The sequence below is a fragment of the Balaenoptera physalus genome, assembly GCF_965194825.1.
Source record: "Balaenoptera physalus genome assembly, chromosome: 9".
NCBI classification, from domain to species: domain Eukaryota; kingdom Metazoa; phylum Chordata; class Mammalia; order Artiodactyla; family Balaenopteridae; genus Balaenoptera; species Balaenoptera physalus.
Genome location: NC_138888.1, coordinates 56,424,053 through 56,446,976, shown reverse-complemented (window position 1 = coordinate 56,446,976; position 22,924 = coordinate 56,424,053). Strand labels below are relative to the sequence as shown.

The 22,924-nt window shown below is 34.3% G+C and overlaps 1 long non-coding RNA gene across 1 annotated transcript in view; it reads right to left on the bottom strand.

The window, feature by feature from the left end:
* LOC309667219 overlaps positions 1-22,924 on the bottom strand; it is a 232,102-nt gene that overhangs the window by 42,849 nt on the left and 166,329 nt on the right. The gene's annotated exons all lie outside the window — the stretch shown is intronic.

The window sequence follows — 22,924 nt, the reverse complement described above, 5'->3', positions numbered from 1 at the left end:
AACACTTCATTGAGGTATAATTGATGTATAAAAAGCTGTGCATATTTAATGTGTACAACCTAATAAGCTGGAGGTAAGTATTCATCACTACAAGCTATGCCATAAACATATCCACTCCCTCCAAAACATTCCTTCCACTCTCTTTTATTTATTATTATTATTTTGTGCCTTTTTAAATACACAACACTGTATTGTTAACTACAAGCACTGTGCTGTACAGTAGATCTCTAGGACTTACTCATCTTGCATAACTGAAACTTTGTTCACTTTGACTAATATGTCTCCATTTCCCACTCCCCCAGGTCCGAGAAATCCCCATTCTACTCTCCGCTTCTGTGACTTTTACTGTTATAGATTTTTCATGTAAGTGGTATCATGTAATATTTGTCCTTCTGTGTCTGACTTATTTCACTTAGTATAATATCCTCCAGGTTCATCCACGATATTTCAAATGGTAGGATTTCCTTCTTGTTAAAGGCTGAATAATATTCCACTGTATGTATAGTATACCACATTTTCTTAAATATGATGGCAAAATTAGAAATTAAAAAATAGTATTTTGGTAGGTACTTGGACAGAGTGTTTATTTTTAGATAACTCTTTATTTCCGAATTATAAAGGAAATCATGTGAGCTCCCTAGGAACAATTTTTAAATTGGTTATAGGAGGTGAATTCTATGCGCCTTCAAGAAAAATAAGAACTTCCATTTATGAAGCAAATATTTTGAGAGGGTATATTTCAAAATATTCATGATGTGAGCGTACCAATTCCCTTTTCAGTGACCCAGATTTTACTTGAAGTGGCAATGGAATAAATGTAGGCTTTGGAAGCCCTACCCCACCCATACTTTGGTATCTTCCTATTACCTGAAGAGAAAATTCATGTTTTAGCTTATTTAATTTGTTCTTCTTTATATGTTGAAGCGGTGGCAAATTATAAAATGCATACATGCTATACATGTAAAAACAAATATTCATAAAATAAAATTGAGAAGCACAATTTTCCTTCCTTACATCTTTGGAAATGTCCACAAATGCTTTTGTGCAATTCATGAATATACATGATCAAGCAATGTACAGTAATAGTGGAACAAGGGTGTCATTAATTCAAGGCACTTACAAAGGAAAGCACTTAACAATTACTCAAAAATCATGTTATTACATGTCTGATAGAAATACTCTGTTATATATATTTTTTTACAGATAGAAAAAGATTGCTCCATAAGATGGAGCAATTTCTGAAAAATTGTTAAGAATTTTTTTTTTCTGAAGAGGCTGTTTTCCAGGAAATGCAATAAATTCAGTTAGTTTTGTAGACATAGAACTAACACCCATGTCTAAGTGCAGTGAAAGGAATAACATCTTAATTAGAAAGTGTCTAAAGATCAGTTACTCTCATATGTCTATCAGTAAATATTTATTGTGGGCCTGGTATGTTCCAGGCACATTACCCATACATGGAATATATTAGGGATTCATGGGCTCTACATTTAGGTGCTCAGACTCTAGTGAGCGAAAAAAGAGTACTTTTAGTAGCGTCCTAATTGTAGTATAATAAACACACTGGAGCTACAACACTTAACAAGAGGATGGTGAAATTAGTAATTAATTATTTTATAAACTGTCTGAAAAAAAATAAAGAAGTGAAGGGGATGACAAATATTTTTTAAAAGATCAAAGCTATTGATAGTAAACGTTATTGTTATAATGAGTAAGTGCTTTAAAGGGATATGAAATTGTGGTCAGACAGTGAGATGTAAGTGGTTTTTGATATGACAGTAAAAGTGAGTGACTATAGTGAAGTGAAGGCACATATGCATTAAAATGAGAGAAAAAACTATAGCCCAAAGATATCAATGGATAGTCTATATGCAAATTAACAAAATGCGGGATAAATGCAGAAATTGGGCAAACAGTAAAAGTAAATAAAACCTGAGACAGATGCCAAGGTTTACAATAAAATTATTCAAACAATACTTTTGAGAGTGAAAAATTTTGCAAGTAGTTATCTGAAGATAACTGATATAAACACAGTCATTCCTAGGCAAATTAAGGCTTATGTTCACTGCATAATGCACAAAGAGATGAAATATTTGGAAATATCTGGGATGATGAGCGTAGGGGGTTAGTACAAACTAATAGCATGAACCTCAAAGGAGAAAGGTTATTGGTAAGAGGAAAAAAAATATATGATCTGGGTCTGTCTTTTGTGAGAATGAAGGACATCATTCCTACCTAAGTAGTTTACTTGGGTTAGAATTAGCCCTTTCAGTGCTTTAGGAAGAACCCAGATTTTACCCAAGGATGGGAGGTATAGGAGCTTTTCAGTGAAGGGAACGATGACAGAGTGGAGTTTACTTATTATGGAAGAGAAGCCAGGTTTCTCTCTAGGGAGAATGACCGGGATAGAAGAACTTTCCCAAATGAACAAATTCCCCAGAACACAGAATTTTCAGAGCTAAAACTGGGAGTGTCCTAGTTAACCAGGCTAGTCATCCTAAATCAAGGCTGAAGGTGTAGGAAATATTCAGTAAAGAGACTGATGATAGAAAAAAGTTTGCTTATGATGGATTGGACAACAGAAGGTTGAGGAAAGGAGAGGAGAGTTTCTAAGGGAAAAGAGATACGCACAGGCCAGGTCATAAAAGTGACTATATGTCATGCTAATCAGTTAAAATGGAGGCACTCCTAATTTTTAGAAGAAAAAAAAGAATTCCAAAATCTTATTTTGCAAAACAAGTCTCTAATGGCTTAGGGAACCTTGCTTTTAATAAATTATTAAATATTAATGTAGGGAAACCCACACAGATTTTAATAACCAAGGAATGAAATAAAATAATAAAATGTTTATGCAACCGTTCTATCACTGTGTAGGATATGGTTCATATATAGCTAGACTGAGAAAGTGATCTTTATCTCTTGGGATCCCAGATGATTATCTTTGAGTCTTGGCCAAGATAAGGGCAGTGGAATTTAGGAAGTGCATTTATGATGCCCAAAGCTCTCCTGATGATCCGTAGGGCCAAAACCACACCTGCTGGGAAATTCTTTCTGCCTTGAACTCTCCTGAAGCAAGATTCCTCACATAGATATCTGGTTAAATCCAGAGATAAGTGAGTCCATGTGTGTATAAGGACCTGCAGAGCTTCTAAATAATACCTAAATATCCCGGGGATATCGGAGTACAAGATATTCTCGGACTTCTACTGCTTGCCTGCACTCTCATTCTTTACCTTCACTATGTCTTTTGCCTTTAAGTAAAAGCCTTATATGAGTATGTTCTGTGGCATCTTGTGAGTACACTGAAATATTTGATGTGGTCAAATTTCTACATTCATTCTATGAAAAAATAATTGTATTTTCAAGATATACTTTTAAATTGATATGTAACTTCTATACATTTTCTGTTGTGTTTCATTCATAAAGCATCTCTGTTTCCCAGGCAGTAAGGAGAGAAAACAGAGGGGAGAAATGATAGAATTAGGATTTATTTGTGCTATGTCACAATTTATTTCCTAAATATATAGAACAATTGAACTACATGAAAATAATGTAAAGGGATAGTTGACAAATTTTCCTAAAAAACTTCTTTAATCTCTACTCTCCCTAAAATTACCTTAAATTAATTACCATATTCTGAGAATATCATAAATCATCAATGCTAATAACATGGAATGATCTCAGAATATATAGTATGCTATGCTGAGGACAGAGTTAATAGATGGAGTATTTTATAAGCAAGGCTTCTGTGTATTATTTAATGAGAAAGTATAGATATTTTGTTGAGAAATGAAATATTTTATGTAGCAATAGTATTATATAAAGGAATTTCATTATTAGATAGTAAAATTTCATTCATTATATATTAATAATTCATTAGGCCTTTAATTTTGAACCTATGACAAATGAAGTTTAAATAATTAAGTTTTATATTAATATTATGGGATTACATGAGTTTTACATTTGGAAATTATTATTTTAAATGGAAAAACATTGTTATAAGAGCATTGTGACACCATTAAAGTGTATTAAGGTGTAGACACGCATGATGAACCTTGCGTTTTGAAAATATTCCTGTGGCCGAAATCAGAAGAATGGCTAGGTGGGGATAGACCTGAAGTCAGGGACAGCAAATTGGAGGCTAATGAAGCAGGAAATCGGGGGAGATTTAATATGGCCTAAAGCAGAAGAGTTTAAGGAATCAAGAGAAATTATTTTCAGGAAGAAATCTAAAAACAAGAGAGAGAGAAAGAATACTTGGGAAACATAAGTAAACTTCATCCTCTTTATAATTTTGTGAAAGATTGAACTGATAATTAAAGTCTAGAGCAGAGTTTGGCAAACTAAAGTCCGAAAGATGACCCCCTGCTCCTGTGAGTAAAGGTTTATTGGAAAGGAACCACACCCACTGGTTCTTGTGTTGTCTATGGTTGCTTTCAAGCTATAAGGGCAGAGATGAGTAGTTGGGACAAAGACCACAGGGCTTCTAACACATAAACTACTTACTATATGGCCTTTTACAGAAAAAAGTTTACTAAGGGTAAAATATCTGAATTTCTGGAAATATTTTGGTGAAGTTTCACAATTTTTCTGATTTATATGTTGGACTCTTCCAATTCCTATACATGTAAACCTAATCCGAATTAAGGGATTTCTTTTTTAAACTGAATAAACCAAGAATATTTCTGATCTGACTTACACAGCACTTTGAGTACCTTTTCTCACAACACTGACATTAATAAATTTTAAAAAGTAATAAAAAATCAGACGTTTTTTCAAACTCCACGCAGCATTCCCAGTTAAGTCGAAACCTTACCTCATTTACATATGATTAGCTGAAAGTTTAAATGGATATAACTTTAAAGAAAATTTATCAAAGAACACATCAAATAATAGTTTTAGTAGTTAGCAATGATTTATAACTGACACTAATTGAGCTTTATAAAGTGCTTCAGACATTTATAAAGTTTCAGGAAATGCATTAAACTGCATAAATACTAAAAGACTCTGGGTTCAATGGAATAAGAGTCGAACTTTCCAATTAATTGTCTGCCAGGCACTTTTATCTCCCAATCAAGTGGAAGGGTAAAACTAAATCATATCAAAGAATGTAAAAGAAAAGGGAAAGTAATTTTGACATTGTTATTTATAAACCCAATTGGATAATCCACAGTCTTAATTCTTGCCCACTGTGATTCTATTTATTCTAAATTACAGATTCTTATTTCCCACTCTGGCTTATCCATTAGGTTGTCAAATTAATAAAAACTTAGATGTGTTTGATTACAGAAATTTTAGCTAATACCATTTTGTAAATCATTTTTTTTTTTTTTTTTTTTTTTTAATTTATTTATTTATTTATTTATGGCTGTGTTGGATCTTCGTTTCTGTGCGAGGGCTCTCTCCAGTTGCGGCAAGTGGGGGCCACTCTTCATCACGGTGCGCGGGCCTCTCACCATCCCGGCCTCTCCTGTTGCGGAGAACAGGCTCCAGACGCGCAGGCTCAGCAATTGTGGCTCACGGGCCCAGCCGCTCTGCGGCATGTGGGATCTTCCCAGACCAGCGCTCGAACCCGTGTCCCCTGCATTAGCAGGCAGACTCTCAACCACTGCGCCACCAGGGAAGCCCGTAAATCATTTTTATTGGAAAATAGAACAACTGTCTAATTGCTGCATATAACAGAGATACACAGTTTAAAGAGAAAGAAGACAAAACCTTGTATTTACACTCTCTAATCTAAGAGAGAGAACACTGTCAGTATTACCAACACCCTAGGTGCCCTGTGTGGATTCAACCACTTCCTTCTCCACTGGTAACCACTCTTCTGATTTTTGTGTGAAATATTTCTTTAGAGTTCTTTTCTACCAACTTGATTTAGCAGTTACTGACAGAGGAATATTACAGGCTCCAACTATAATAGCAGATTTTTCTTTTTAGTTCTGTCAGTCTCTGCTTCCTGTATTTTGTCACTTTCTTGTCAGATGCAAATTTAAAATTAGTATGGCTTCTTGGAGAATTGATTTATGTTTAATTATGTAATGTCCCTCTTTATCACTGGTAATTTTCCTACCTGAAGTCTGCTTTGCCTGAAGTTAGTATACTTTAGCTTTCTTCTGATTAATGACACGTCTTTCTCAATCCCTTTACGTTTACCCTATTTTAGTTTTTATAGTTAAAATTGGTTTTGCGTAGACTTCATATAATTAGAGGTCTTACCTTTAAATCTAATCTGACATTCTATGTCTTTTAACTGGTTTGTTTAGATCATTCACATGTAATCACTGACATATTTGAATTAAAATGTACCATCTTTGTAACTGTCTTCTATTGTGCGTTTATTCTTTGATTTTATCCCTATACTTCCCCCCCCCCCCCCATTTTCTTTTTCCCTCTCTGGTTTTAATCAAACATTTTACGATTTCATTTTTCTTCCCTCTTGGCACATTATTAATATACTTTTTTTTTTAAACATCTTTATTGAAGTATAATTGCCTTACAATGGTGTGCCAGTTTCTGCTAATATACTTTTTTACAGACTGTGTTGTAATTGCTCTAGAGTTACAAGATACATTTCTAAATAATCTCAGTTCCCTTTAAATAATAATGTATCACTGTGTGTAGCACACGTACCAAATAATAGAGTATTCTCATTTCCTTTCTGCTGTTCCTGGTGACATTACTGTCAATCATTTTATTTTTACGTGATCTATAATCACCCAATACATTGTTACTATTACTCCTTAAAATAAACATTTATCTTTTAGATCAGTTAAGACCATCAGCTTTATTCTTTGTCTGACACTCTTCTTTATGCAAATCCAGATTTCTGACCTCTATTACTTTCTTTCTGATGGAAGAACTTCTTTTAGCATTCCTTGCAGAACATGTCTGCTGGCAATGAATTCCCCCAGCTCCCACCCACCCCCCCAACAACAACAACAAAATCTTTATTTCTCCTTCACTTTTTAAGGGTAATTTCACTGCATATAGATTTCTAGGTTTCCAGGGGGGTTTTCTTTCAAAAATTTAAAGACTTAATTCCAATGCCTTCTTGCATGTATGGTTTCTGACGAGAAGTTCTTTATCACCTTTATCCTTGTTCCTCTCTGGATAAGATTCCTTTCAAGATAAACTCCAGCCAGCCTTCCTTCAAAAGACTTTCCCATTGTCTTTGGTTTTCTATAGTTTGAATATAATATGCCTAGTTGTGTTTTAATTTATTTGTTTGCTTCTTTTGTTTTTTTTTTAACCTTCCTTGATGTTCTGCGAGCCGAGCCGTTTAGTGTCTGCCACTAATTATATGAGCAAACATTATTACTTCCAATACTTCATCTTTGTTTTTTCTTCTCCTTCTGGATACCCAATTATGCATCTGTTGCACTTTATGATATTTCCCCATAACTTTTAGATGTTCTGTTCTGTATTTTTTCATTATTTTCATTATTTTTTCTCTTTATTCTTCAGTTTGAGAGGTTTCTACTCTATCTATCTTTAAATTCACTGAGTCTTTTATAGGATGTGCCGAGTCTGTGTCAAGAATGCCAAAGGTTTTTTTTTTTTTTTTAATTTGTTTCTTGTCTTTTATTTCTAACTTTTAATTTTCATTCTTTCTTATGTTTCCATCTCTCTGATGACATTACCCATCTGGTCTTGCATGTTGCTAGTTTTTCCATTAGAACTCTTAACATAATCAGCGGTTATTTTAAATTTCTTTTCTTATAATTACAACATTTGTCATATTTGAGTCTAGTTCTAATTGCTTTGTCTCTTGTGAATTTTTTTTCCCCCTGCTCTTTGGCTTGTCTTGTAGTTTTCCGTGAAAGTTGGACATGTTGCATTAGATCATTGATACTAAGATAAATAGACCTTTACTGGAAGATATCTATTAATCTGGCTGGGAGTGGGACTGTATGCAATGTTTGTTATAGTTGTAGGCGCCAGAGGATTCAGTTTCCTCCAGTGTCCTGGTTTTTGTCTCCCTACTTGGCTTTGGGGCTTCCTTTTATCTTTCATAAATCCCAATAATTTTACTAGATTATGTCTCAATATTGGTCAATCGGTTCAAATTATCCAGGAATCTAGTGTGGCACTCAACATGCAGTTTCAAGTTTTCTTTTATGTTTAGAAAGTTTCCTTTTAATAATTTTGCATATCCATCTGTTCTGTTGTTTTGTTTTGTTTTGTTTTTTAGAGACACCTGCCTCACTCATGTTCAATTTTCCATCTTACCAGTCCAGTTTATTTTTCTTTATTGTGTATTTTTACAAAGTTCCTTCCATCTACATTGGTTTTTATTAAGGCATTCTCCATGGTTTTAATTAGCTGTTATTTTTCTTCTAGTTTTGTCTTTATTTTTGAAATATTTTCTGTTATTTCTAATTCTTGTCTACTTTCTTTCAGCATTTCATTCAAGTGTCCCCTTTATTTTATTATCTTAATTTCTGAGTTTCCCTAATTCTGATTTCTTCAATTTGCATCTGTCTGCCTCCAGTAGAAAATAGAAGTAAACCAGTTCTTTTTAATAAACAATTTAATATAAATGTGTTAACTAGGTATTCAAGAACTGAAATTTTATGAAAAGAGAGTGTTGCATTATAATAGAGGAGGAAGTAGTTACCACCTGAGGTCTCAGAGAACAAAAGGGAGAAATTGGAATTATTAAAGATTTGAAGGTAGAAAGGGTCCCTGCAAAGCTGAAGCTCAGCTCTCTGAGGAGGCTGACTGCTTGGCTGGGTCAGTTTCTGAGTTCATGTGGGAGGCCCCCATGGGACTGGGGCACAGACCTCTGAGAAAGAAGTACCAATGGCCTGATGCTAAAATCTCTGAGGGGGTGCAATAAACCTAGTTTGTGACGGTTGAAAAATCTGCAAACTAGGCTACTTCAATAAACTTTAGTTGTCACGGTTAAGCCATTACCAGAGTCGTACTGACAGAGACTGGAATTAAAAACAGAAAAGGGAGATAAGTACATATCTCTTCTCTCTCCTTCAGCCTCCCAGAACTCTGGAAGCACAGTAGCTTCTATTAGCCAAGCATGACAAGGAGGCAGATGACAGTGGAAACAGGTAGTTTGCAGACTCCCTGCTCTAGCGTCATAAAGCAAAGTACAGGAAGGTGGATGTGGAGCTGAGAGGCCATAGTTCAATAACTGACACTGTCCTTCCATTGTTCTATCATTTTCCTAAATTCATTTCCTATTGAACGGCAGAACTAAAATATTCACCTGTCGTGTGTGCTTGTCTTTCTGGCATGTTTCATTTTCTAAAATAATGTTATTTACCTTATGCAGAAAATGAGGACTCCCTCTTCTGTTCTTATCAGGGAGTCTTCAAATATCTGACCTTATAATTGACAATATTCACCTTCTCAGCTCTTCTCCCCAGTTTATATCTGAATGTTCTATTTCCTTGCCTCTAACATCTTTGTCCTGACCAACCTAAATTCTGTTCTCAGTGGTTTCTCACCCGTGTGAATCTTTGTCCTGGAAAGGGTGCTCTCAGTTTGTCAAATGACCCAGGCCACGTCTCACTGGGGTCCCTCTCAGTAACCCTCAAACTGTGAATCTCAGTTTAAACTGTGAAGTCTTCTCCAGGTTTTATTGGCTGTTCTCAGATTTAGGAGCCAAGCTTTCCAAGCAGAGTAAATACCTCTCAACATGAGGGCAGTTATGTATTAGTGATTTGATTCCTGGGTTCTTTGGCTGTCAGGGACTTCCTTTAATCTCTCTGCTTTCTGTTTATTGACCTGAGTGATAATTACGTGCTCTTTTCACTTTGGGTTAATTAATCAAATTGTAGAAGTATGTGTGTATGTGTTATACTTCCATCAAAAACATAAAACATGACTGTCAAACTTTGAGCCCGGGCAACTGGTAGAACAGTGATCATTCGTTGAAAGAGGAAAGGAGGGGAAATTAGGGGAAAAAAATAGAGTAGATATTTTTATTTGAGGTGATAATAAGTTTACAGATTTTAAATATTCAGTATACAGTTTGAAATATGAGACAGAACTAAAGAAGAGAGATACGTATTTAGGGCATGTTAGCATTGAGGAGATATTGAAATCAGAGGGTGGGTGACAAGGAAGAGATTTTAGAAGTAAAATATGTAAACAATATAGTGACCATTCTTTCAAATGGTTCCAATTTTTAGCTAAAATAATTCTGCCTTCCATGTTCTGACCCATGCATTCCAGGAAATGAAATTATCATGCACAAAAATAATGTACATTTCTTCCTTAGTATTAATCAGTCATATGCATACACAAATATACACTATATATATATATATATATATATATATACACATACATATATGCATGCATATACCTACACATACATATGTCTTTATGTATTGGATTGGCCAAAAAGTACCTTCGGTTTTTAAGTAAAAATAGAAGACACATTTTTCATTTTCACCAAGAACTTTATTGAAGAACGTATTCACCCTTTTGTTCCACTACCTTCTGCCATTTTTCAGGCAACTTCATATAATTCCATCTTCCCAAAACTTTTTATCTTTTTGAGCAAAGAACTGTTCCAGGAGCCTTTTACAGTCTTCCAGGGAATTGAAATTTTTTCCATTAAGAGAATTTTATAAAGACCAAAATAAACGGAAATCCAAAGGTGCAATGTCTGGTGAATATGGCGATGAATCAGAACTTCCCAGACACGCGGTAACAGTTTTTGCCTGGTCATCAAAGAAACATGTGGTCATGCGTTATCCTGATGGAAGATTATGCGTTTTCTGTTGACTAATTCTGGACGCTTTTCGTCGAGTGCTGCTTTCAGTTGGTCTAATTGGGAGCAGTTCTTGTTGGAATTAGTCGTTTTCTGGAAGGAATTAGTGGTTTCCTGGAAGGAGTTCATAATGGAGGACTCCCTTCCAATCTCACCATATACACAACATCACCTTCTTTGGATGAAGACCGGCCTTTGGTGTGGTTGGTGGTGGTTCATTTCGCTTACCCCACGATCTCTTCCGTTCCACATTATTGTGCAGTATCCACTTTTCATTGCTTGTCACAATTTGTTTTAAAAACAGAATGTTTTCATTACATTTAAGTAGAGAATTGCATGTGGAAATATGGTCAAGAAGGTTTTTTTCGCTTAACTTATGTGGAACCTAAACATCAAAGCGATTCACATAACCAAGCTGGTACAAATGATTTTCAACGCTTGATTAGGATATTTTGAGTACGTCGGCTATCTCCCTCGTGGTATAACGTTGACTGTTCTCAACTAATGTCTTGATTTGATCGCTATCAACTTCAACTGGTCTACCCGACAGTGGAGCATCGTCCAGCAAAAAATCTCCAGCACAAAACTTCACAAACCACTTTTGACATGTTCGATCAGTCACAGCACCTTTTCCGTATACTGCACAAATCTTTTTTTGCGTTTTTAATCTTTCTTGAAATAATAAAGCATAATATGCCGAAAATGTTGGTTTTTTCTTCCATCTTCAATATTAAAATGGCTACACAAAATTCACCAATTCTGATAAGTTCTTTTTAATGCATGCTGATATGACAGCGGTCACATACAATCTAACAAAATTGTTTTGAAATAAGTTAGATAACTAAGTGCTACTAGAGCCATCTTACGGAAAAAAACGAATGAACATTTTGGCCCACCCAATATATACGCATTTTATCTATTAAACCTTGAACAACTTCAGAACTGCTAAGATGAATTCTCATAGTCCACCGCCTCACCCAAATGGGAAGATTCTTTGTTACAGTTGTTGATATAGCTTCCTGATGGGTAATTTTTTTTTAATTAAATTTTTTAAAAAATACTGAACATAAAGCCAGTGAACAGCCACCAGACTCTTTTTTGATTACAATGGCCACTTCCCCTTCCAGGAATACTAAATTGTTCATATTCCAAATCAGAAAAAAAAAGTTCCAGAAGATAAGTCACATTTTTCATGGACACATGTTTAACAACTGAAGAGGAAAAAAAGTTAACACATGGGAAATTGTACGTTTTGTCTAGGAACAGGAATTATTGAATCATAAAACTAGCTACCACTATTAATCCCTTGAAAAATGTTCTCTTGTTTCAATTTGCAAAATGCCAGTCCTCTATTTCTGTGTTACATTCAGAAAAAGAACAACATCTGATTTGTAAGCAATGCTACAGTTTCACCAGTGAATTTTATTAATAATATCTGTATGCACACACCTGCCAAAAATAGAAAAACATCTTCAAAAATGTTAACAAGAATACAATCATAACACAGACAATTGTGTTATTACTTTTTGAAATGATAAAAAATATTTTTAAGACCTGACTTATGAAAATATTGATCATATAAGACAAAGTAGTACATAAATATCCCCTATTGTTACATAATTATATAAATACAGTTTAAATCTTCTGTAATTGGAAGAAAAGCTCAGATTTGTGTGATAAAATTACAGTGACTTAAAAAGTGGTTTGAAAAAGGTTACTAATAAGGTGAAATCAAATGATTAAAAATTTTTAAAAATCCCTAAAATATAACTGCCTCACTGGAAATGTTCCATAACATTTATAAGCCCTTTGTTTCTTTTTTCCTGATTATTAACATTCTGCATCAAAGAAGAGATAATATCTTTATCCATGTTACTAACATGATGTTTAAGAATAGACCAACCTCCTGTGGTCCACAGCTGCTTTTAATTCACAAGCAATTGGAATAAGTCAAGCATTGCTAGTGAGTCTTTGCTGTTTCTTGCTATGTTATTTCAACTAGGAAGCCATTATGCAAACTAAGAACATCTGAAGATAGGTACCCCACTTAAAAGTGTTCAGCAGGAGTTCCATTTTTTTGTCATTTTTGGAAAATTGCGTCATTAAGTTGCATATGTTGTACTGTCGGTAGCCATGATTGCCTGGGATTAGTCAACATGCACACAAACTCCATGACTTGACAAACTTAATTTTTCTTAAGAATCAAATGTGAAGTAAACTTTCAGATATTACTAATGTAGTAAACTAAGTTTGTTTTCGAATCATTCAATTAATTATATATTATGAAGTTTAGATCATGTTAACATATAACAATTGTTATATAAATTCCAGGTAATAGGTTACCTATGGCAAATATTTTATTGTGTGTACAGTCTAATTCTAGGGGAAAAAAACGAGAAAACCTAGTCTTACTAAATTACACTAGAATCACTAAATTAGTCCTGACCCATTAGATTTTAAGATGGGTCTGCAAGAATTTGGAGTGAAAATAATTTTTCAGAAGCACTCATCTCACTGGCGCTATGTTGTATTTTGTTGTATAACCCCACAGTGCTCCTAGAATCTTCCTTAATACAGGATTTACCTTTAGAGTCATTTTGGCACACCGAACAGAAGTATCCATTTTTTATTCTGTTTTGCAGTTTACATGGAGCAAATGTGTGAGTTATGACTTAAAACATGTGTGATACATTTCACATGTAGTCACATCCTATTTATTGATCATTTCCATTATCATCTCATCATTATAATGATAATAACTGACAGTTTTAAAAAAGATCTTGATGCCTGACATAACATTAATAGCTTTTTAATTTATATCCTATTTAACTTTCACAGTAGCTTTGTGAAGTAAGTAATATTATTATCTTCATTCTACTACTGAGGAAACTGAGGCTCAGAGAGGTGTCTTAATCAGCTTCAGGTTACACAGCTAGTGAAGCTGCTCTTCCAAGACCGAACAATCTTCCTGAAAAGCCAAAATAATTTGTACGTCTTGCTCTTAAATTGCTTAGCAAGTTCTATATACCATAAGCAATAAAACCATGTACTTACTGAGCGACTGGTTGTTAGAGAAAGCACACACTTATCCAAAAACTATCTGTTTAACCATTTAACTTACGAATAAAGAAAGGGAGGGAGGCAAATATGTTACATGGTGCTCACAATTCACATTTTATCTTTTAAAAGGTATCATAAAATGGATTACATTTCTCCAGGGAAAAAATTTTATAATTTCTATCACATTCTGGAAAATTCGTCATTGGTAGTGCAGCCACACAGTCCAGATGGACCTTCTAGCTGCCTCGCAGTCCACAGAGTGCTCCGCGTAAGAGGAGATGGGAATTCTAGTTCAACCCATCACACACACATTCTGTCCAGGAGGAATAAGGTTGGACCACAGAAGAGTATGCATACAAGGGCATTTCTCACAAATGGTGTGTGAAACTTCCGCTCACAGCTCCTACAACTTATGCACTTGACTACAAGTAGTTGCAAGAAAAGCTGAGGAATGGCAGTCTTTATTTGGGGCAGCCACGTGTTTAGCTAAAATTCTTGTGTTCTATCAGTAAAGAAGAAGGATACAATGGTTATTAAAGTCAACGAATAGGCTTTTTCAAAGGCATACTTCAGCTAACGGAGTGTTTTCCATTCAAAAAATGTGATTTCCAATTTCATTTGATATATTCATAATTCAATTTGCCACAGGGTAGCCAAGAAAATGATGTATAGAAAAGTTCTGAAAATCAGTTTCTGTACCATTACAAGTAACTGTAAAGTTTATGATATAAAGATTAAATTGAATAGAAATATAAATTTGCTATATGAATATTTAATACATTTGCTCTTTTTAATTGGTGTCTACGCAGTGTGCCATGAGTATTTGCTTTAATATCAGATTTTGCCTAAACCATATCTCCAATGTTGCTACCCCCACTTGCATCAGAGAAAGAGGATGTTTCAAATAATCTATGGCACTGTCATCACCTTGGATACCAAAATGAAAGCCATTTGTAGTTAAAATAGTTCCTTCTGTATTATAAGAAAGAAAATTAAAAATGGGTCAATATTTCTTAACATTTAGTGTAAAAGGCCTACTGTTATGACAAAGAAAAAATAGGCTTGCCTTGGAGAGCTGTGTTTTGTTTGCTTCTTACGTGATCTAGAAAGAAAGCAGGCATGGCTCTCTCTGGAGGGAAGACTGAACTAAAGTTGAAAGTCCCAAGTGCACCTTCACTGGACTGTAGCCCATCTTCCCCTGACGAAGTCTGCCAGTTGAAACAGAGGCAAACCTCATTAACTAAATGATGAAGTTCTACTCTAGGCCATGATGCTCAAAGAACCAAGAGACAAATCATATACCTTCATTGGAGAGAATTATAATATCCAGAGGGTAGGGGTAAATGCAACTGACTGAAAAATATTAAGAGAAGACTATGGGCAGAAGGAAAGAGGACTTGAAGATCTGGATGAGGCAGAGAGATCTTGAGAGGTAGCTGGATTCCACAGAACACCTTCTGTTTTCAACTAGATGGTTATAACTTGGTAACCTCTGCTTTACATGGTATAAGGCAGCCCCTAAACTAAAGAGAGTTATGACTTTTCTTCCTCTCACACAGTACACATGCTTGAGATCTACACAATCCTCCAGTAAGAAACACCAAGCGTCCCCATCATAGTTATGTTGGTATGGTCTGACAGAGGCTAGTAAGACAGTATCTCCTGGGAACAGACTGTCCTTATGAATGCTAGAATAATGGGTCTGAAGCTATTATGTCCCTCCATCTCTTTCCCAGGGGTCAATAGAAGACCGCCACCGACACTATCAGCAGCAAGAGGAGAGGGTAAGGTAAACTTCTTCAATGCAATTGCACTTCAGTGAGAATCACCCTAAAGGGTAGGAAAAAAGAGCCCTGCCCATACAGGTTGCATACAACTAATTTTACAGTTTCAAAGTCAGCCTCGCTTGCTGATAATGACTGGTTCCTGTAAGGCAACTTTCTAAGAATGCATAGCCTGGGTACAGCCACTCTTTTCCATGATAAACGTCGATAATCCCGAGGAGGTCCTGCTTGTTAGTTGGTGTAGCAGCATCATTTCTAAGCAATACCTAAACTGGCATTTCCACGATTTTATATTATATATTCCTTGGACTGATGCTGAACTTCCTTTGGAGAGTTGTGCCGTTCACAAAGATACTTTAAGACTATGGGTAGCGACATTTTATTATTTCTCATCATATCCTACAGGTGCATTAGGGGCTCCAAGACATCTTATTTTCTTATTTTCGTATCAAATGTGTGTGTGTGTGTGTGTGTGCCTGTGCGTGTGTGTAATATGTGTATCTAGGAGATACAGATGTACAAAGGTGACAGTTAACCTCTGCTTAGGCATAGCATTTTAATCTCCCATTGAATATATTATGTGAACCATGCTCCATTATGTATGCCAAATCATTTCATTTCCTATCGCAAACTGTGGCCCAAAATAATTAAAAATATATTATTATTAAAATCCATACTTTAGAGTCACCTCCAAGTTCTTCTCATCTCCAACTCTTCTAGCTTAAGAAAAGTACTGTGAATGCACACACAAATATATTAGTTACTAATCCACAAATTTAGTCATCTTTTCTTAATCTTTAGTCTTCAATAACTATTAGTCTTTTTTTTTTAATTTAGTTGTTTATTTTTTAGGTTGCCTAATCCTTTAGGAAACTAATTTTTTTCTTTTGTTTTCTATGACAAAAGATTATTTCATATTTTCTCCTATCTCCTTTTTCTTATCTCCATCGTGATTTCTGACATTTTCTTTGCTTTGAGTAATCTGTAGAGTTTTGTTCTTAACTGTCCTGCCATAAGTTCAATACTCTCATTTTAGATATCTTATCATAATTGTTATTTTATATTATTTATCAATAGCCACTGCCTTCCTTCTGAATTTCAAAAAACTTTAAAATATTATCACTGGCAAATCTTGTTGACCCTTAAACTATAGCAGCACTGTCCTATAGTACTTGCCCTGGAGATGAAAATATTCTGTACTCACTTGTATTGTTCAGCATGTATGGTGTCCACTAGACACACTTGGATATTGAGCTGTTGAACTGTGGCTAAAAAGACTGAGAAGCTGAATTTTTAATTTAGTTTTATTTTAATGTTAGTAGCCACATGTTGCTAGTAGCTACTCTATTGGATTGTGCAACTCTGAAGACGTATTCAGAATTTTGTCTTCTTTCACTCGATTTACTATTGCCATGAATGCCACACGTTAATTGAATGAATCAATGAAAACATTCATATGTGAATTAATACATGTATTAACACATAAACCAAAGGCCTCAGATATTGAGGGTTCTATTCTACTTTCCCTTTGATTTTTACATTCAGAATATGATCAAGTCTCTGGTGTTTATAATCTTTTTCCTTTAGTTCACTTCATCATCTTTCTAGATCTCATTTCTTTTTGCTTGAACCACTAATTTTAGCTTCCTATATCGTGTTCCGATATCCTTGGTAGGTTAGGATTTGATCTGAGATATTACCCATGTGAAAGGGCCTCTCCACTGCCCGTGATTTTTAGAATTTCCAATAGAATGAGCCTAGATATCAGAATAATGGAAAGTGTTCTATCCTCAGTGTTCTATCCTTTAGGTCACTGTAAAAACAACTCCACCTCATGCAGTTCTTAGACCCAATGTCTCCTTTTTAGACAGGGCTTCTCTGACTGTCCAAACTAAAGCTGATCCTCATCACCCAACACATCTCCCTGCTTCATTTTGTTCAGAATCGTTGTGATTTTATGAACTTACATATATTCCTTTATTGCTTAGAGCAGCAGTCACTAAAGAAATACATAAATGAAATAATTACAACAAAATATTGTATCTCTGCAGATCCATGTGCATTCCATGAGGGCAGAGACTTCTTCTGTTTTGGTCAGCACTGTCTCTACAAAGTCTGGCAAGCATGGTGCCAGTACCACAGCAGATACTCAAGAGTTATCGAATGAATAAATAAGTAAGTTGATGTAGACCATCCTGGTCTTAGATTTCAATTTGAAAAACTCACTTTTGACATTTCGTCTTGTGTGATGTGCATCATCCTCTCCCTCTTGCCTTGGTAATTTTGAAAGATCTTGAGGAGAACAAAACTTCCCCCTATCTAGCTCTGTTTGCAGGGTTAGCTCAAATAAGACAAACATGAGTATTTGGAACTAAAGCTCTAACTATTATTAACTGCATGTGTTGTAGCTTTGAATTCTCCATCTCTCTCTTTCCAGACACATTATGATAATATGTAATGCACAGATGTGACTAATGCTCCTTGCCTGTAGTTACTAAGGATTTAGGAATTTTTTGGACACCTCTACGTTTTGAATGCATTAATAACAATCTGTAAACTATAACTTTTTGCAGCACACAAATGAAACATATGTTCTAACAAGGGCCTCTCTCTTTCTCTCCCAAATACAGTTTCCTCTGTAACAATAATCACAAGATTTATCATTGTTAGGTATTACTATGGACCAAGAACACTACTCTTAGTTATTTGTTACTCCATATTCAGTGGCTTTGTATTTTTACACCTTAAGAATCTGAGGCTCACAGGATTAGGTAATTTGTCCAAGATCACAAGCTTAGTAAGTGACAGATCTAAGGTCTGGGCGTATGTCTCTTTGGCAATAAAACCTATGATAAGTTCTAGTTATTGAAATAAGCGGTCACATCTTAATGTGGATATGATTCCTAAAAGTAGAATTTGTTATGGAGAGAGTCTCAGAAATTGCAAATAACCTGTCATGTAAAGGAGAATGAGTTTCAGGGTGGAGATTACTTCAGTGTCCAGTGAGCTCTATTCTCCCCTATCTAGAGAGAAGCAGAGAACATGACTACACCAGCAACTGACTGGATGAACTTTGTTCTGAAAGCACTAGTAATATTCAATTCCCAACTCAATCCTTTACTTTTCTATAATAATAATTCTAATCCTGTACAACTATCTTGGAAATATATGAGCATATTATGAAGCACACCTTATTCCTCAATAAGAATTGAACAAGGAACTAAAAAGTGACAAGATAAATGAAACACTGAACATACTGGATATACATTATCCATTCCTTTGTGTGTCTATCAATGTTTTCAAGAAAATCTAAACAAAGCAAAATACTTTTTAAAAAACACTGAATTGCTTGCAATAAAAAGGTATGGGATACATAGTTTAGGAAATTCTCTCTGACATTCTCCCATTATTAAATTAAATATAATAAATCTGAATGTATGACTATTTGTTTCAATACCTTTAAATTAATTTATATTAATATTTAAATTTTCTCTTTTCTTAAAGATCTCTGAAAAACCATACAAGAAATAAGAAGTAACATACATAAGAAAATTTCTTAGTAAACCGTAAGATGTTTGTGTCTATGTGCATGTGTGTGCACATATGCAAGTGTGCAGGCATGTTTGCTAGAGAACATTTTATGAGGGCATTTACAGACATAATCATGAGCAAATGTACGTTTTTTTACAGCCAAGGCAAATGAAGCATGCCTTCAATTAGAAACTTCTGAGAAAACACTGTGATAACCTACTGAGACTGGAATTGCTTTTCTTCACAACATCACACCCACCTCTCTTTAGATGCCCGTAGTATAGAGTTTAAGTGTTGTAAGTGCAATATGCTCTTCTTGAATCATTTTCGTTCATTAAATGCATTTTGTACTTCAAATACCATTCCAAGATTATACATTTGATAGCTCAAAAAGATGCACATGTTGCTTTTAGAGTTCAGGATGTGGAATAAGGGAACCTCAAAAGTCTTAGAACACACAAGTTATATAAATGAAAATGTGAAACTTCAGATTATTAAGGCTTTTCTGAAACACCTGATACATTTAAATCCTTCATTACCTAATATGTTATTATTTATTTTCAGCAATTGGAGTTTAATTTTCTATACCCTTAAGCAAAAACTCAGAAAAAGCCATTCTTTACCTTATGTTAAAAGCAAATATACATACATATATGTGTATATATATATTATATGTATACATATGGCTTATATATGGCATATATATAGATTCATATAGATATATACACACATATCTATATCTATATTCCCAGGAGAGACTTAAGCATGGTTTTACCTGCCTTTGGGGAATTGTAAGGTAACAAAATCAATACCAAACCTTTATATCTACAACTCCTTTTTTGGTGCTCCTGTAAATGTTATTTTTAAAAAGTTCAATATCCATATTTTCATCGCTAGTGCATAGATACAAAATTAAGTTTTACATATTGATTTTTTCCTACAACCTTACCAAACTCAATTATTATTTCTTGTGCTTTTCTGTTGGCTAAGGAGCTTACAGAGGTCCACCTCCGTTTCCCCTCTTCACTTCTTTGTTACGCATTTAATTTTTATATATGTTATAAACACAATATACTGCTACTACCTTTTTTTTAGACAGTTAACATTTAGTTTCATTAAAGATAAGAAAAAAATGATTTTGACATTTATCTTGATTTTATTTTCAGCACTTTATTTTTTGTGTGTAGAAAGAAGGGATTCATGTTTTTATCTAGTAACATATTCCTTCTGCCTGAAGAGTTTCTCTAATATTTATTGAACTATAGGTCTGTTGCCAAGGAATTCTCTTTAATGTTTGATTACTTAAAAGGGTCTTTATTTTCCCCTCAATTTTGAAATATATTTGCATTGGTTATAGAATACTGGTTTCACAGTTTTGTTTTGTTTATTCTCTCAGCATGTAAAACACGTCATTCCATTCTGTTCTGGCTTGCATAGTTTCTGATAAGAAGTCTGTTTTGATTCTTTTGTTCCCTTTACAAAAAAAAAATTGTGTGTGTGTGTGTGTGTAGCTGCAATGAAGACTTTTTCTTTCCTTTAAAGCAGTTTCAATATGCTATGACTGTGTGGGTGTGTTGGTGTGTTTTTAATATTTATCCTACTTGATATTTTTCAAGTTTCTTAAATGTATAAGAGATTGTCATTAATTTTGGGAGAAAAAAGATAGCTGATATTTCATCAAATATTTCTTTGTCGTGTTCTCTCTATCTTCTCCTCTTGGCATTCCAAATTATAAAGATGTTAAACTCTTTTATATTATCTCGCAGTTCTTGGATACTCTGTTTTGTTAGTTTTATTTTTCTCCTTTTTTAAATTGTTTTGATTAAGCCTAACTTTCAGGCATTTTGACTCTGTGTCTTGAGGGTAAGGTCTTCCCAGCCACAATATTTAAATATTTTCTACGTTTTTTACATTGTTGTCATATCTAATGCCACAGATGAAAAAATAAAATACTCCATATCTGTAAACACGTAATGAAACTTAACTTGATTCATATTCTATTCATGGGTTCACTGATCATAAATTAAAGTCAATTCAAATGCTTATCTTTTATGTGCTATTTATTTTCTGATTATTTTTGAGTTTCTAGTATTAATTGATCTCTTTGCTAGCGAGACTATAACTTTGAGAAAAATTTTCAAGGATTGTATGTGAATGTATAATTCCAGAGTACCAGACACTGGTTTTCTGTAGCCTTCTCACTTGCTCAGTTTCTTATTCACACTCTTCTTCTCCCCATTCATACACAAATAATTTATTTCCTTGTTTCCTCTAAATAACTTGAGATTAATTTGATATCATATCCACTTCTGTTGAAAATTCTCTTATTGACTAATCCTTGGTTTATAGTCAAATGTTGTTGATTGTCTCAACAATATTCTTAATAGCTTTTTAAATGTCTGGTCCATGATTCAATTCAGAATCATACATTTCAATTAGTCACCATGAAAGTAAAGTTTCCTTTATTCTGAAATAGTACCTCGGCCTTTGTTTGACATTCATGATCTTGGTATTTTTGAATAGGTCAAGCCAGTAATTTTTTAAAAATGTTGCAATGTATATTTTATTACATATTTTTGAATTAATAATGTTTCAACCAGGTTTAAAACATTTTATAAGCCCTTAATAAATGCCTAAACATCAGATATTGTGCCTATAATGTTAAATGTATTTAAAACAAATTCCTGAGAACAGTCACCTTTACTTCATTCATCAGATGAACAAATCCTTACTGAATTTCTCCTCTGGGCCAGGCTCTGCCCTGTGCTGGCAGTGAGAAGACAGTGATGAAAAGAGTATAGCCTCAAGAAACACAAATATCATATGATATAACTTATATGCTAAGAAACAGATTCACAAGATAGAAAACAAGCTTATGGTTACCAAAGGGGAAAGGCTGGGGGGCTGTGAGGGGGATAAATTAGGAGTTTGGGATTAACAGACACACACTACTATATATAAAATAGATAAACAACAAGGAACTACTGTACAGCACAGGGAACTATATTCAATACCTTGTAATAATGTATAATGGAAAAGAATCTGAAAAAGAATATATATATACACACATATATATGTATATACATACGTATATGTATATATATATGAATCACTTTGCTATACACTGAGACTAACACAACATTGTAAATCAACTATACTTCAATAATAATAATAATAATAAAAGAGTATGGCCTCTGCCCCTATGGAGCAAAGAGTTGAGTGAGGAGAGATATAAAAAATACTTTTCCAGACTCATAATGGCAACCATTATTGCATGCTATGAAAGGAATTGGAATGGCGTAGTGAAAGAATACAAACAAGTATCTGATTTAGGTTGGGATGGAGTCAGAAATCCTCCCTGTGGAGGTGACTTTTGACTTGCAACTTAAAAGGGTGAGTAGTAGTAAGTAAAATGAAAGGCATCTCAGAAACTGAAACACATGTGAGAAAGTCAGAGCAGGAGAAGCGCACTAAGGTAGGATGAAAGTGGTTTAAGGTGAAGACAAAAGATGTAGTGTCACCAGAGTATATGAGTCCCCTCAGGTTTATTAAGAATTTCAGTGTTATCAGAAGTGCAGTTTTAACCACAGGAAGCATTTCTGGAGGGGGTCACATGATTAGATCTGCATTTACTTCCATAGAGCCACCTTGACTCTCCCTATTTTTTCAATGTAATTGTCTTAAGTATTTCCTCAACATACATTGAGCGTAATATCAGATGGTATTATAATTTTAGCCTCAATCATCAAATATGATATAATAAACCAATAAGATGAAAAACAGTCGTTTTATTGTTCTTTCATTTCTTACC